Source organism: Scyliorhinus canicula, chromosome 4 (assembly GCF_902713615.1).
Source record: "Scyliorhinus canicula chromosome 4, sScyCan1.1, whole genome shotgun sequence".
Classification (NCBI taxonomy): domain Eukaryota; kingdom Metazoa; phylum Chordata; class Chondrichthyes; order Carcharhiniformes; family Scyliorhinidae; genus Scyliorhinus; species Scyliorhinus canicula.
Genome location: NC_052149.1, coordinates 111,890,838 through 111,903,281, shown reverse-complemented (window position 1 = coordinate 111,903,281; position 12,444 = coordinate 111,890,838).

Below are 12,444 nucleotides of genomic sequence, written 5' to 3'. Positions count from 1 at the left end.
TAGCCCCGACCGGGGACCAGAATCGGTTCCCGGTCGGGAAGAGGGAGGGCTGGCGTCAAACCCGCCCGGATTTGACGCCAGCCTTACGATTTCTCCCCATATGGGAGAATCGCGCCCATGTACTTTTAAGGTTATGTATCTCAAACTGCTGTCAATATTGCCACGTGGCCGGATGTGATGTAGTGATCCTGACTTACAGTCAATAGTCAATTTGAGGCAGCAACAGTCGGAGTTGAATGTGCTGCACATAGGCACTCAGTTAACACCTCCGGGGTTGGATTCTTTGGCGCCGGGATGCCATCAGCCCGGGGTTTCCCGACGGCATGGGGCTGCTCCACAATGGAAACTCCATTGACCAGCCAGCGTAACGGAGCATCCCGCCGGCGGGGTGAAACAGAAATGTGGCGCGGCGGGGTGGAGATCCTGCCCCTTCCTTATCCTCACATTATTGTTTTACGAATCCTTGTTGTGTGATTGGTACAATTATGTCGAATAGAAGAATGTAATAGAACTGATTGAATCAGAGCGGAAGTAAGGTCATCCTCAATCCTGAGGGACTGTCTAAGAAGAAGAAGACCATGAATACCCAAATATATTTCACTACTTGGTAGTTTTAATTGTTCTCCCTGTAGAATGTATACATTATTATCAGTGATCTATCCATGTGCGAAACACAATGGCCGGGATTCTCCCTTTTGGGGACTAAGTCCCCACGCCCGCCGGAAAACGGGCGAGAATCACTCCGGACTTTTTCATCGAAAGTCCGGGGTGATTCTCCATTTTCCAGGGGACTAGCAGGGCCCCGGCATGCGCCCCACAGCTCTGGCTGCCGGTGGGGCCGTGCTGTCCAGACGGTACGGCCGTGCCTGCACACGGCGGCCGCAAGCAGATCCGCGCATGCACACGGCGGCCAAAGCAGATCCGCACATGCCCATGGCGGCCTACTTCGGCACGTGCGCCGCCGACATGGCGGCACCCATACAGCAGGCCTGCGCGGAGTAAGGTTGGTCCCCCCCAGATCATGATGGCCCCCAATCGTGGGCCTGGGCACCGCTGAGCCCCCCCCCTCCCCGAGTCAGATTCCCCCAGCCCCCAGCAGGACTGCCACCGCGGCCGCGGGTCCAAGCTCCCACCAGGTGGTACCAGATGTAAACTACGCCGGCGGGAGCTCGGCAAGTCAACCATGAAGAATTGCAGCGGCCCCCGACTGGTGCCATGCTGACCTGCGCGTGTGAGACTGGCGGGTCGCAGAGAATCGCTGAAGCGCCGTTGCACTGGATTTCTAGCATGAACGGCTATTCTCTGCCCCTGTGCCAGGCGCGATTCCAGTGCGGAGGGTCGGACAATCCCGCCCAATATTTTTGAAAGTAAAATATCATTTGTCAAGAATCTTCATCCCCTATGGAACTGAGGTATAAGAAGGTGAGAGAAAAAGCCAGTGACAATATAATTCTGAAAGCTGAGTACTGAACCCAATAGTAATCAGGAAACATGTGATGGGAGAAAATGAAGTTCAAGGGACAAATGTTACAGTTAGTCAGCAGAAGTGTTGATATAAGTTTGCAGGAGTCAGAAATCCTGATGTTATCCAGAAGACGGTGTAATTGCTGGGAGTTGATGAATACTGAGAAGGAACTGTATTGGAGAGGACAGCTGAAGCATAGTGTAGGTAACCAAGAATTACAAAACCATTCTGCTGTATAATTAAATTGCCTGAATGGAAGAAGCAAAGGAGAAATACCTATAAGAAGTCTGACAGAGACTGGAAAAGTTATTCTGCTGACAGAGCTAGCTGTGTGAAGGTAACAGAGAGATTGTTAAATTCTGTTTCAATGGATCCTTACTGGAAACTGACAATAGAATAATATAACTGCTGTTAATGACCTGACTGCACCTGCACACTGTGTGTCACCTATGCCGAATGCCCCTGGAGGGGAGAGGCATTTCAGAGACAGGAGAAGTGTGTGCTAGCCCACAACTGTGTGAGACGAGCTCTCAAATGACTCATGGGAGCTCCTTTTGCATGTCAAAGTGTTGCCGAGTACGTGGTTTTGCAGTGTGGTGAGAAGGTAGCTTGGGAAGCCCATATGTACAGTCTAATTAGTATGATATTATGTACTCTGGTTGCATTGCTGCACATTTGAGTTTCCTCAGTTTCTGTAGCAGCATTGAGCATCAACAATGGCTCCCAGGATCAGAAATCTAGCTTCTTTGATGGAATCACAGTTCAACATTTCTTTAAGCACAATATTTCTTTGTCATATTCAGTCAATTAACTGTGAATTTTAAAGAGGCAGTCGGATCTCCCAAGGAAGCTTACCTGTCGAGGGGAAGTAGAGCCTGGGTAAAACCCCAGTTCCCATTGACTTCCAGTAAACCAGCTCATCAAGCTTTGAAGAGAAACAGTTAATAAAGATGAAAATGATTGGAAATGCTCAGCAAGTTCATGCAGCATCATTGTAAAGTGCCTTGTACCAGAGAATTGAATGCTAATAGCACTTACCTTTCACACGGGATTCACACCAGTTCTTGATCATTCAGAACTGCCTTAGAGCTGAGATGATATTGTGCCCACAGTCTGGTTGTGGGAGCATAAACGAGTATCGGCTGCCAAAAGATCATTCATCACCATCACGTTCGCTTGCACCCCCAACTATCTGTGACTTGTCCTTGCATAAAGATCAGTTCCAGAGTGGAAACCTATAGGAAGTACTTCTGATACAGGAGGCTACAGGGAAGCAAGTGTTCTCCTGCTGGGTTTGCCCAAATGCCAATCATGGAGGGAAGAAACATAACCATTTGTTTCAATGGCAGGGCGGGTGAATGGGGCTTCAAGAGTGTTGATATATCCCCGACCCACAGAACGTTGGATGAGGCACCCTCGAAGAGATGCATACAGCTATTTTAGACGTGATAGGGTACAACAGAGGAGACCCAGTCGAAGGCCTAAATAAGTGTAGGCAGAAAAGGACCGAGCACCCCACAGCATTCGCAGGAAGGCTGTGGATTCACTTCACTGCAGTTTTCGGTGATTTAGACCGCGCACATTTGACCCGAGATAACATGGTTAAATGGACCTGCACTATCATCTCCCACGCCACAGATGCAGAACAGAATGTCTGCTCCAATTACGACCCCTCAGAAGAGGCCCACAATGAAAAATGGGGTAGTGAAAAGATTGTCCCGCGCTTGGGAGCAATCTGTCCATGGCAAGGTAACAGTAAAGAACCCCGAAGAAGCTCAGGCTGCAGCAGATATCCAAGCAGTGAGAGCGCACCAAAACCCCGCATGGGTAAATGAGGGAAAGAACAGCCCCCCACAGAAGTCACATGAATGTTTTAACTGCGGACAGTTAGGGCATTTTGCTAGGGAATGCAATGACCCGCAGAAATCTCAGAGAGGCCAACAGACAGGCATTCTGAACAGGAACAAAGCGAAGCCTATCCACAGACCAATGTGGATGGAATGGACTGACGGTGTTCGGGCTCCCCCACTTGGGTCTGTGACACCCTCTGGGACCGATCCAGATGACCGGTAGTCACGGCGAAAATTCGGGGAAAGCCCATAGAATTACTCTGGGACACAGGAGGGTCGCGCACGACCATTAATTCCTCCAGTACACCACAGGCAGACACGTGGCCCACTACAGCCACTATAACACTCAGCGGCTTTACAGGGCACTCACAGCAGGGACACATTACAGCCCCTGTACCCATTCAACTAGGGAATATCTCCACCAGACACCCCGTTGTTTTAGTTAATCTGCCCCCCACAGCAGAACACATACTGGGCATTGACTTTATGAATGCCCACAGCCTGTCGTTCGACCCAGTCAATCAGTGTGTCTGGCGAATGCCGAAATCAGACAGTGCACCCGCAACGCTCACAGTAGGTGAGTACGCAAACAGGATTAGCGCAGTAGGCGACTATTGTTTTGACCCGACCACGCTTAGCACGGACAAACAGGTTAGGGCAGTTTTGAACAAGCACAGGACAGCATTTTCCAGTCACTGGCACGACTGCAGCAGAATGACTGGACAAATTCAGATCACAGGACCTGACCCGAGACCACAAAGGCAGTACAGATTTCCCCCAGAAGCGGAGGGAGAAATTGGAACGGTTATAGAGAGCTTATTAGAGCAGGGTGATTTAGGACAGTAGCCTCGACTAATAATGCCCCTATTTGGCCAGTGAGGAAGCCCGAAGGATCATGGCATCTGACCATTGATTTATCGGGAACTCAACAAAGTTACCCCAGCAGTAGCCCCCACTGTAGCAACAAGTCCCAAGACCATGCTCAAACAGGGACTCAACTCCAAATATTTCACGGTATTGGACATTAGCAATGGCTTTTGGTCAATTCCATTGGCAAAGGCGTGCCAGTACAAATTTGCCTTCACTTTAAAGGTCAGCAGTACACGTGGACATGCCTTCCACAAGGATTCCACAATTCCCCCTCCATTTTCCACCGGCAGCTGGCAAATGGACTAGCATAATTTTCCCGACCCGAATGTCTGGTACAGTATGTGGATGACTTATTACTGCAGACAGACACCAAGGCAGAGCACATCACGCTTCTGTCTGAACTCCTGGAACTTCTGAACTCAATCGGATGTAAAGTTAACCCCAGAAAGGCCCCACTATTGGAGAATAAAGTGATGTATTTTGGTACAATCATCACACACGGCAAACGTGAGATCGAGTTCAAAAGAATTGACTCGATCGTCAAATTGCCCCTTCCCCAAAGTGTTTCAGCCCTCCGGTCATTTTTAGGACTGGTTGGGTATTGTCGGAACCATATCGATGGTTTTGCGACCAAGGCAGCCCCACTTTCAGACCTCCTTAAGAAAGGAGCCCCTTGGGAATGGCTTCCGCAGCATACAGAGGCTGTGGAAGATTTAAAGAAAGCCCTTAGCGCAGCACCTGCACTACAAGTTCCAGACCCGCTCTCCCCCTATGCAATTGAGGTAGCAAGCACAGATCTGACCCTCTCAGCTGTGCTCCTTCAGGAACGGCACGAGCAGCTGCGACCAGTGGCTTATGCCTCACGACTTTTACACCCAGTGGAGCAAGGTTTCTCAGCCTGCGAAAGGCACCTGCTCGCGGTATTCTGGGCAGTACAATACTTTTCTTACATTACTGGACTCAATCCCATCACCATTCTGACCGAACACACCCCCACACAGTTACTTTTAGACGGACGGCTGAAGAACGGTTCAGTAAGCCAGATAAGAGCAGCTAGGTGGACACTTCTGTTACAGGGATGGGACATAACAGTTAAACGGACCAGGACACACACATTTTTAGCGGCAACCTACAGTACCCAGGACACCCCCATGAATGCGAGATAGTAGCACCCCTACACAACACAGGACCCTTCATTGCTAAGATGCCCCCCAGGAAGATAGGGAATTCAAGCCAAAGCCCCCAGCACACAGACACGTGTGCCCCCTTGAAGATCTATGTGGACGGTTCATCCACAGTTTTAGATGGCGAACGCATCACTGGATGCGGAATTATGTGGAAGATGTGCAGGGACACGCACTAGAGGGGTTAGCATTAAAGTTACCCAGTCACTTAGGCGCGCAGGCAGCAGAGCTCGCGGCCATAGCATACATAGTGGACCACCCAGATTCGTTCCCCAGCCCAGCAGACATATATTCAGACAGTCTATATGTCTGTAACAGCCTAACAGATTTTCTACCCCTATGGAGGACAAGAGGTTTTGTCTCCGCTGACGGGAAGCCCCTTCCATCAGCCCCATTACTCTGCCATATCCTAGAGAAGGCAAAGGATAGGACGTATGGCATCATTAAAGTTAGAAGCAACCATCAATCATCCCCCCCCCTGGAAATGTAAAAGCCGACGCATTGGCTAAAGCAGGTTCCAGGCGAGATCATTTTGGACACCCCCAGCTAGCGCACCAGCCAGCGCCCCTGTAAGCTCAGTCCAAGTCTCACAACGAACATAGAGGATTTAGTACAGGCACAGAAGCAGGACAAAAATCTCCGGGAGATTTTAAAAGGAAACTTTGTGGCCCAGTATGACAAATTCAACACGCTTTGACCACACATGAGGGTGTGGTTATCAAAGACAAGTTGTATGTGGTTCCTGAGAAGGACAGGAATCAAATGATTGCCTTATTCCATGATGGTCATGGACATCAAGGAATCGACCCTACCACAGCCCACCTTAGGCAACTCTGTTGGTGGCCCAATTTAAGAGACGATGTAACGCATTAAATAGAGAACTGTTTGATATGTGCACAGAATAACCCGGATAGGTATTCAAAGAAGGCACAACTCAGCCACACTCGCCCCATTAATGGCCCCTGGACTAACCTCCAGATCGATTTTATAGGTCCATTGCCCCCTTGCAGGACTGGCTATAAATATGTTCTGGTGGTCATAGACATGTTTACGAAATGGGTAGAGGCGTTCCCATCTCGTACAAACACAGCAAAGACAGCCGCAAAGATTCTAACGCACCACATCTTTACTAGATGGGGACTTCCCAGAAGTATTGAATCAGACCAGGGACCTCATTTTACAGGACGGGTCATGAAGAACGTCCTGACCATATTCGGCAATAAACAAAATTTCCACATTGTGTATCACCCCCAGTCAGGCGGAATAGTGGAACGCATGAATCTGATTTTAAAATCAACCCTTAGAAAGATGGTCCAGGAAAATAATTCAACTTGGGATTCATAGAACATAGAACAGTACAGCACAGAACAGGCCCTTCGGCCCTCGATGTTGTGCCGAGCAATGATCACCCTACTTAAACCCACGTAACCTTACACTACGGGCAATTTAGCATGGCCAATCCACCTAATCCGCACATCTTTGGACTGTGGGAGGAAACTGGAGCACCCGGAGGAAACCCATGCACACACGGGGAGGACGTGCAGACTCCACACAGACAGTGACCCAGCCAGGAATCGAACCTGGGACCCTGGCGCTGTGAAGCATTGATGCTAATCACCATGCTACCGTGAGGCCCCATTCGCACTTATGTTTATAACAAATACTGTTTCAGCATCAACAGGTTTCACCCCACACACACTCATGACCGGACGCCCTATGAAAGAATTTGAATTCCTTTTGGGCCTCGATATGACCAGCCCAGAAGTGATGGCCCTCACACACGAGACAGTAGTAAAACAATTAGTTGAAACTGTACGGTCGGCTCAGTTAACAGCCGTAGTTCAATCGGGTAAGAAAAGGAAACAGAGCAAGGTTTGTTTCAACAGGACTGTCCATACCACAGAATTTCAGGTTGGCCAACAGGTAATAAGAACATAAGAACTAGGAGCAGGAGTAGGCCATCTGGCCCCTCGAGCCTGCTCCGCCATTCAATGAGATCATGGCTGATCTTTTGTGGACTCAGCTACACTTTCTGGCCCGAACACCATAACCCTTAATCCCTTTATTCTTCAAAAACTATCTATCTTTACCTTAAATACATGTAATGAAGGAGCCTCAACTGCTTCACTGGGCAAGGAATTCCATAGATTCACAACCCTTTGGGTGAACAAAGAACATAAGAACATAAGAACTAGGAGCAGGAGTAGGCCATCTGGCCCCTCGAGCCTGCTCCGCCATTCAATTAGATCATGGCTGATCTTTTGTGGACTCAGCTCCACTTTCCGTCCCGAACACCATAACCCTTAATCCCTTTATTCTTCAAAAAACTATCTATCTTTACCTTAAAAACATGTAATGAAGGAGCCTCAACTGCTTCACTGGGCAAGGAATTCCATAGATTCACAACCCTTTGGGTGAAGAAGTTCCTCCTAAACTCAGTCCTAAATCTACTTCCCCTTATTTTGAGGCTATGCCCCCTAGTTCTGCTGTCACCCGCCAGTGGAAACAACCTGCCCGCATCTATCCTATCTATTCCCTTCATAATTTTAAATGTTTCTATACGATCCCCCCTCATCCTTCTAAATTCCAACAAGTACAGTCCCAGTCTACTCAATCTCTCCTCATAATCCAACCCCTTCAGCTCTGGGATTAACCTAGTGAATCTCCTCTGCACACCCTCCAGTGCCAGTACGTCCTTTCTCAAGTAAGGAGACCAAAACTGAACACAATACTCCAGGTGTGGCCGCACTAACACCTTATACAATTGCAACATAACCTCCCTAGTCTTAAACTCCATCCCTCTAGCAATGAAGGACAAAATTCCATTTGCCTTCTTAATCACCTGTTGCACTTGTAAACCAACCTTCTGTGACTCATGCACTAGCACACCCAAGTCTCTCTGAACAGCGGCATGCTTTAATATTTTATCGTTTAAATAATAATCCCGTTTGCTGTTATTCCGACCAAAATGGATAACCTCACATTTGTCAACATTGTATTCCATCTGCCAGACCCGAGCCCATTCACTTAACCTATCCAAATCCCTCTGCAGACTTCCAGTATTCTCTGCACTTTTCGCTTTACCACTCATCTTAGTGTCATCTGCAAACTTGGACACATTGCCCTTGGTCCCCAACTCCAAATCATCTATGTAAATTGTGAACAATTGTGGGCCCAACACGGATCCCTGAGGGACACCACTAGCTACTGATTGCCAACCAGAGAAACACCCATTTATCCCAACTCTTTGCTTTCTATTAATTAACCAATCCTCTATCCATGCTACTACTTTACCCTTAATGCCATGCATCTTTATCTTATGCAGTAACCTTTTGTGTGGCACCTTGTCAAAGGCTTTCTGGAAATCCAGATATACTACATCCATCGGCTCCCCGTTATCTACTGCACTGGTAATGTCCTCAAAAAATTCCACTAAATTAGTTAGGCATGACCTGCCTTTAACGAACCCATGCTGCGTCTGCCCAATGGGACAATTTCTATCCAGATGCCTCGCAATTTCTTCCTTGATGATAGACTCCAGCATCTTCCCTATTACCGAAGTTAAACTCACTGGCCTATAATTTCCTGCTTTCTGCCTACCTCCTTTTTTTAAACAGTGGCGTCACGTTTGCTAATTTCCTATCCACCGGGACCACCCCAGAGTCTAGTGAATTTCGGTAAATTATCACTAGTGCATCTGCAATTTCCCTAGCCATCTCTTTTAGCACTCTGGGATGCATTCCATCAGGGCCAGGAGACTTGTCTACCTTTAGCCCCATTAGCTTGCCCATCACTCCCTCCTTAGTGATAACAATCCTCTCAAGGTCCTCACCTGTCATAGCCTAATTTCTATCAGTTGCTGGCATGTTATTTGTGTCTTCCACTGTGAAGACCGACCCAAAAAACCTGTTCAGTTCCTCAGCCATTTCCTCATTTCCCATTATTAAAACTCCCTTCTCATCCTCTAAAGGACCAATATTTACCTTAGCCACTCTTTTTTGTCTTATATATTTGTAAAAACTTTTACTGTCTGTTTTTATATTTTGAGCAAGTTTACTCTCATACTCTATCTTACTCTTCTTTATAGCTTTTTTAGTAGCTTTCTGTTGCCCCCTAAAGATTTCCCAGTCCTCTAATCTCCCAGCACTCTTTGCCACTTTATATGCTTTTTCCTTCAATTTGATACTCTCCCTTATTTCCTTAGATATCCACGGTCGATTTTCCCTCTTTCTTCCGTCCTTCCTTTTTGTTGGTATAAACCTTTGCTGAGCACTGTGAAAAATCGCTTGGAAGGTTCTCCACTGTTCCTCAACTGTTCCACCATAAAGTCTTAGCTCCCAGTCTACCTTAGCTAGTTCTTCTCTCATCCCCTTGTAATCTCCTTTGTTTAAACACAAAACACTAGTATTTGATTTTACTTCCTCACCCTCCATCTGTATTTTAAATTCCACCATATTGTGATTGCTCCTTCCGAGAGGATCCCTAACTATGAGATCATGAATCAATCCTGTCTCATTACACAGGACAAGATCTAGGACCGCTTGTTCCCTCGTAGGTTCCATTACATACTGTTCTAGGAAACTATCGCGGATACATTCTATAAACTCCTCCTCACGGTTGCCTTGACCGACCTGGTTAAACCAATCGACATGTAGATTAAAATCCCCCATGATAACTGCGTACCATTTCTACATGCATCAGTTATTTCTTTGTTTATTGCCTGCCCCACCATATCGTTACTATTTGGTGGCCGATAGACTACTCCTATCAGTGACTTTTTCGCCTTACTATTCCTGATTTCCACCCAAATGGATTCAACCTTATCCTCCATAGCACCGATGTCATCCCTTACTATTGCCCGGATGTCATCCTTAAATAACAGAGCAACACCACCTCCCTTACCATCCACTCTGTCCTTCCGAATAGTTTGATACCCTCGGATATTTAATTCCCAGTCGTGACCATCCTTTAACCATGTTTCAGTAATGGCCACTAAATCATAGTCATTTACGATGATTTGTGCCACCAACTCATTTACTTTATTCCGAATACTACGAGCATTCAGGTAAAGTACACTTATGTTGGTTTTTTTACCTCTGTTTTGAATCTTAACATCTCCAGTTTTATTCCTTTTGTTATTACTGGGCCTATTCACTGTGCTCCCCTCAGTCACTGTACCTTGTACTGTCACCCTTATGGATTTCTGACAATGTCTTCTCTGCCTTGCACTTTTCCCCTTTCTTCCTTTTGTTTCTGTCCCTGTTTTACTGCCTTCCAACTTCCAGCATTGGTTCCCATCCCCCTGCCACATTAGTTTAAACCCTCCCCAACAGCTCTAGCAAACACTAGGACATTGGTTCCAGTCCTGCCCAAGTGCAGACCGTCCGGTTTGTACTGGTCCCACCTCCCCCAGAACCGGTCCCAATGTTCATGGCAATGCCCCAGTGCCCCGGTCCCAATGCCCCGGTCCCAATGCCCCAGGAATTTGAATCCCTCCCTCTTGCACCATCTCTCGAGCCACGCATTCATCCTATCTATCCTGACATTCCTACTCTGACTAGCTCGTGGCACTGGTAGCAATCCTGAGATTACTACCTTTGAGGTCCTACTTTTTAGTTTAACTCCTAACTCCCTGAATCCCGCTTGTAGGACCTCATCCCGTTTTTTACCTATATCGTTTGTGCCTATGTGCACCACGACAGCTGGCTGTTCACCCTCCCCCCCCAGAATGTCCTGCAGCCGCTCTGAGACATCCTTGACCCTTGCACCAGGGAGGCAACATACCATCCTGGAGTCTCGATTGCGTCCACAGAACCGCCTGTCTATTCCCCTTACGATCGAGTCCCCTATCACTATAGCCCTGCCATTTTTCTTCCTGCCCTGCTGTGCAGCAGAGCCAGCCACGGTGCCATGAACCTGGCCTCTGCTGCCTTCCCCTGGTAAGCCATCTCCCTCAACAGTATCCAAAGCGGTATATCTGTTTTGCAGGGAGATGACCGCAGGGGACACCTGCACTGCCTTCCTACTCTTGCTCTTTCTTTTGGTCACCCATTTTCTATCTCCCTCAGTAACCTTCACCTGCGGTGTGACCAACTCGCTAAACGTGCTATCCACGACCTCCTCAGCATCGCGGATGCTCCAAAGTGAGTCCATCCGCAGCTCCAGAGCCGTCAAGCGGTCTAACAAGAGCTGCAACTGAACACACTTCTTGCACGTGAAGGAGCCAGGGACAGTGGACGTGTCCCTGAGCTCCCACATCGCACACGAGGAGCATGACACGGGTCTGGGATCTCCTGCCATGTCTTAAACCCTTGGTAAACTTAAACAACTACAATTTCAAAATAAAAATAAATAAATTAGACAATGAAAAGAAAAAGAGAGACTACCTGCCAGTCACTTACCAGGGTTAAAAAGCACCTCCTCACACTCTGCACCAAATTACCTCACTGCACCAAATTACCAAGTTTAAATTTCTCACTCTGTATGAGTCTCACTCCGGATGTGTCTCCTGGAAAAGTGCTCGCTTACTGTGTGCGCTCTCTGTCTATCTTTTATACAGACCTCAGCTAACCGATGACTCAAAAAAAACCGTAACTTCAAAGAGAATAATACAATGTGCCCCTAAACAGGCCTCAACAGGCCTCAGGTGATTGACAGATAACTGCCTCTCAGCAATTAGGGTGGGGGCAGCTTCAGTGAATCAGACACTAAGCTCCACACTGCACTTTTAACTGAAAAACAGCAGAATTAGATTTTCCACTTACCTTTGCTGATTTACCTCACTGCACCAAATTACCAAGTTTAAATCTCTCACTCTGTATGAGTCTCACTCCGGATGTGTCTCCTGGAAAAGTGCTCGCTTACTGTGTGCGCTCTCTGTCTGTCTTTTATACAGACCTCAGCTAACCGATGACTCAAAAAAAACCTTAACTTCAAAGAGAATAATACAATGTGCCCCTAAACAGGCCCCAACAGGCCTCAGGTGATTGACAGATAACTGCCTCTCAGCAATTAGGGTGGGGGCAGCTTCAACCAATCAGACACTAAGCTCCACACTGCACTTTTAACTGAAAAA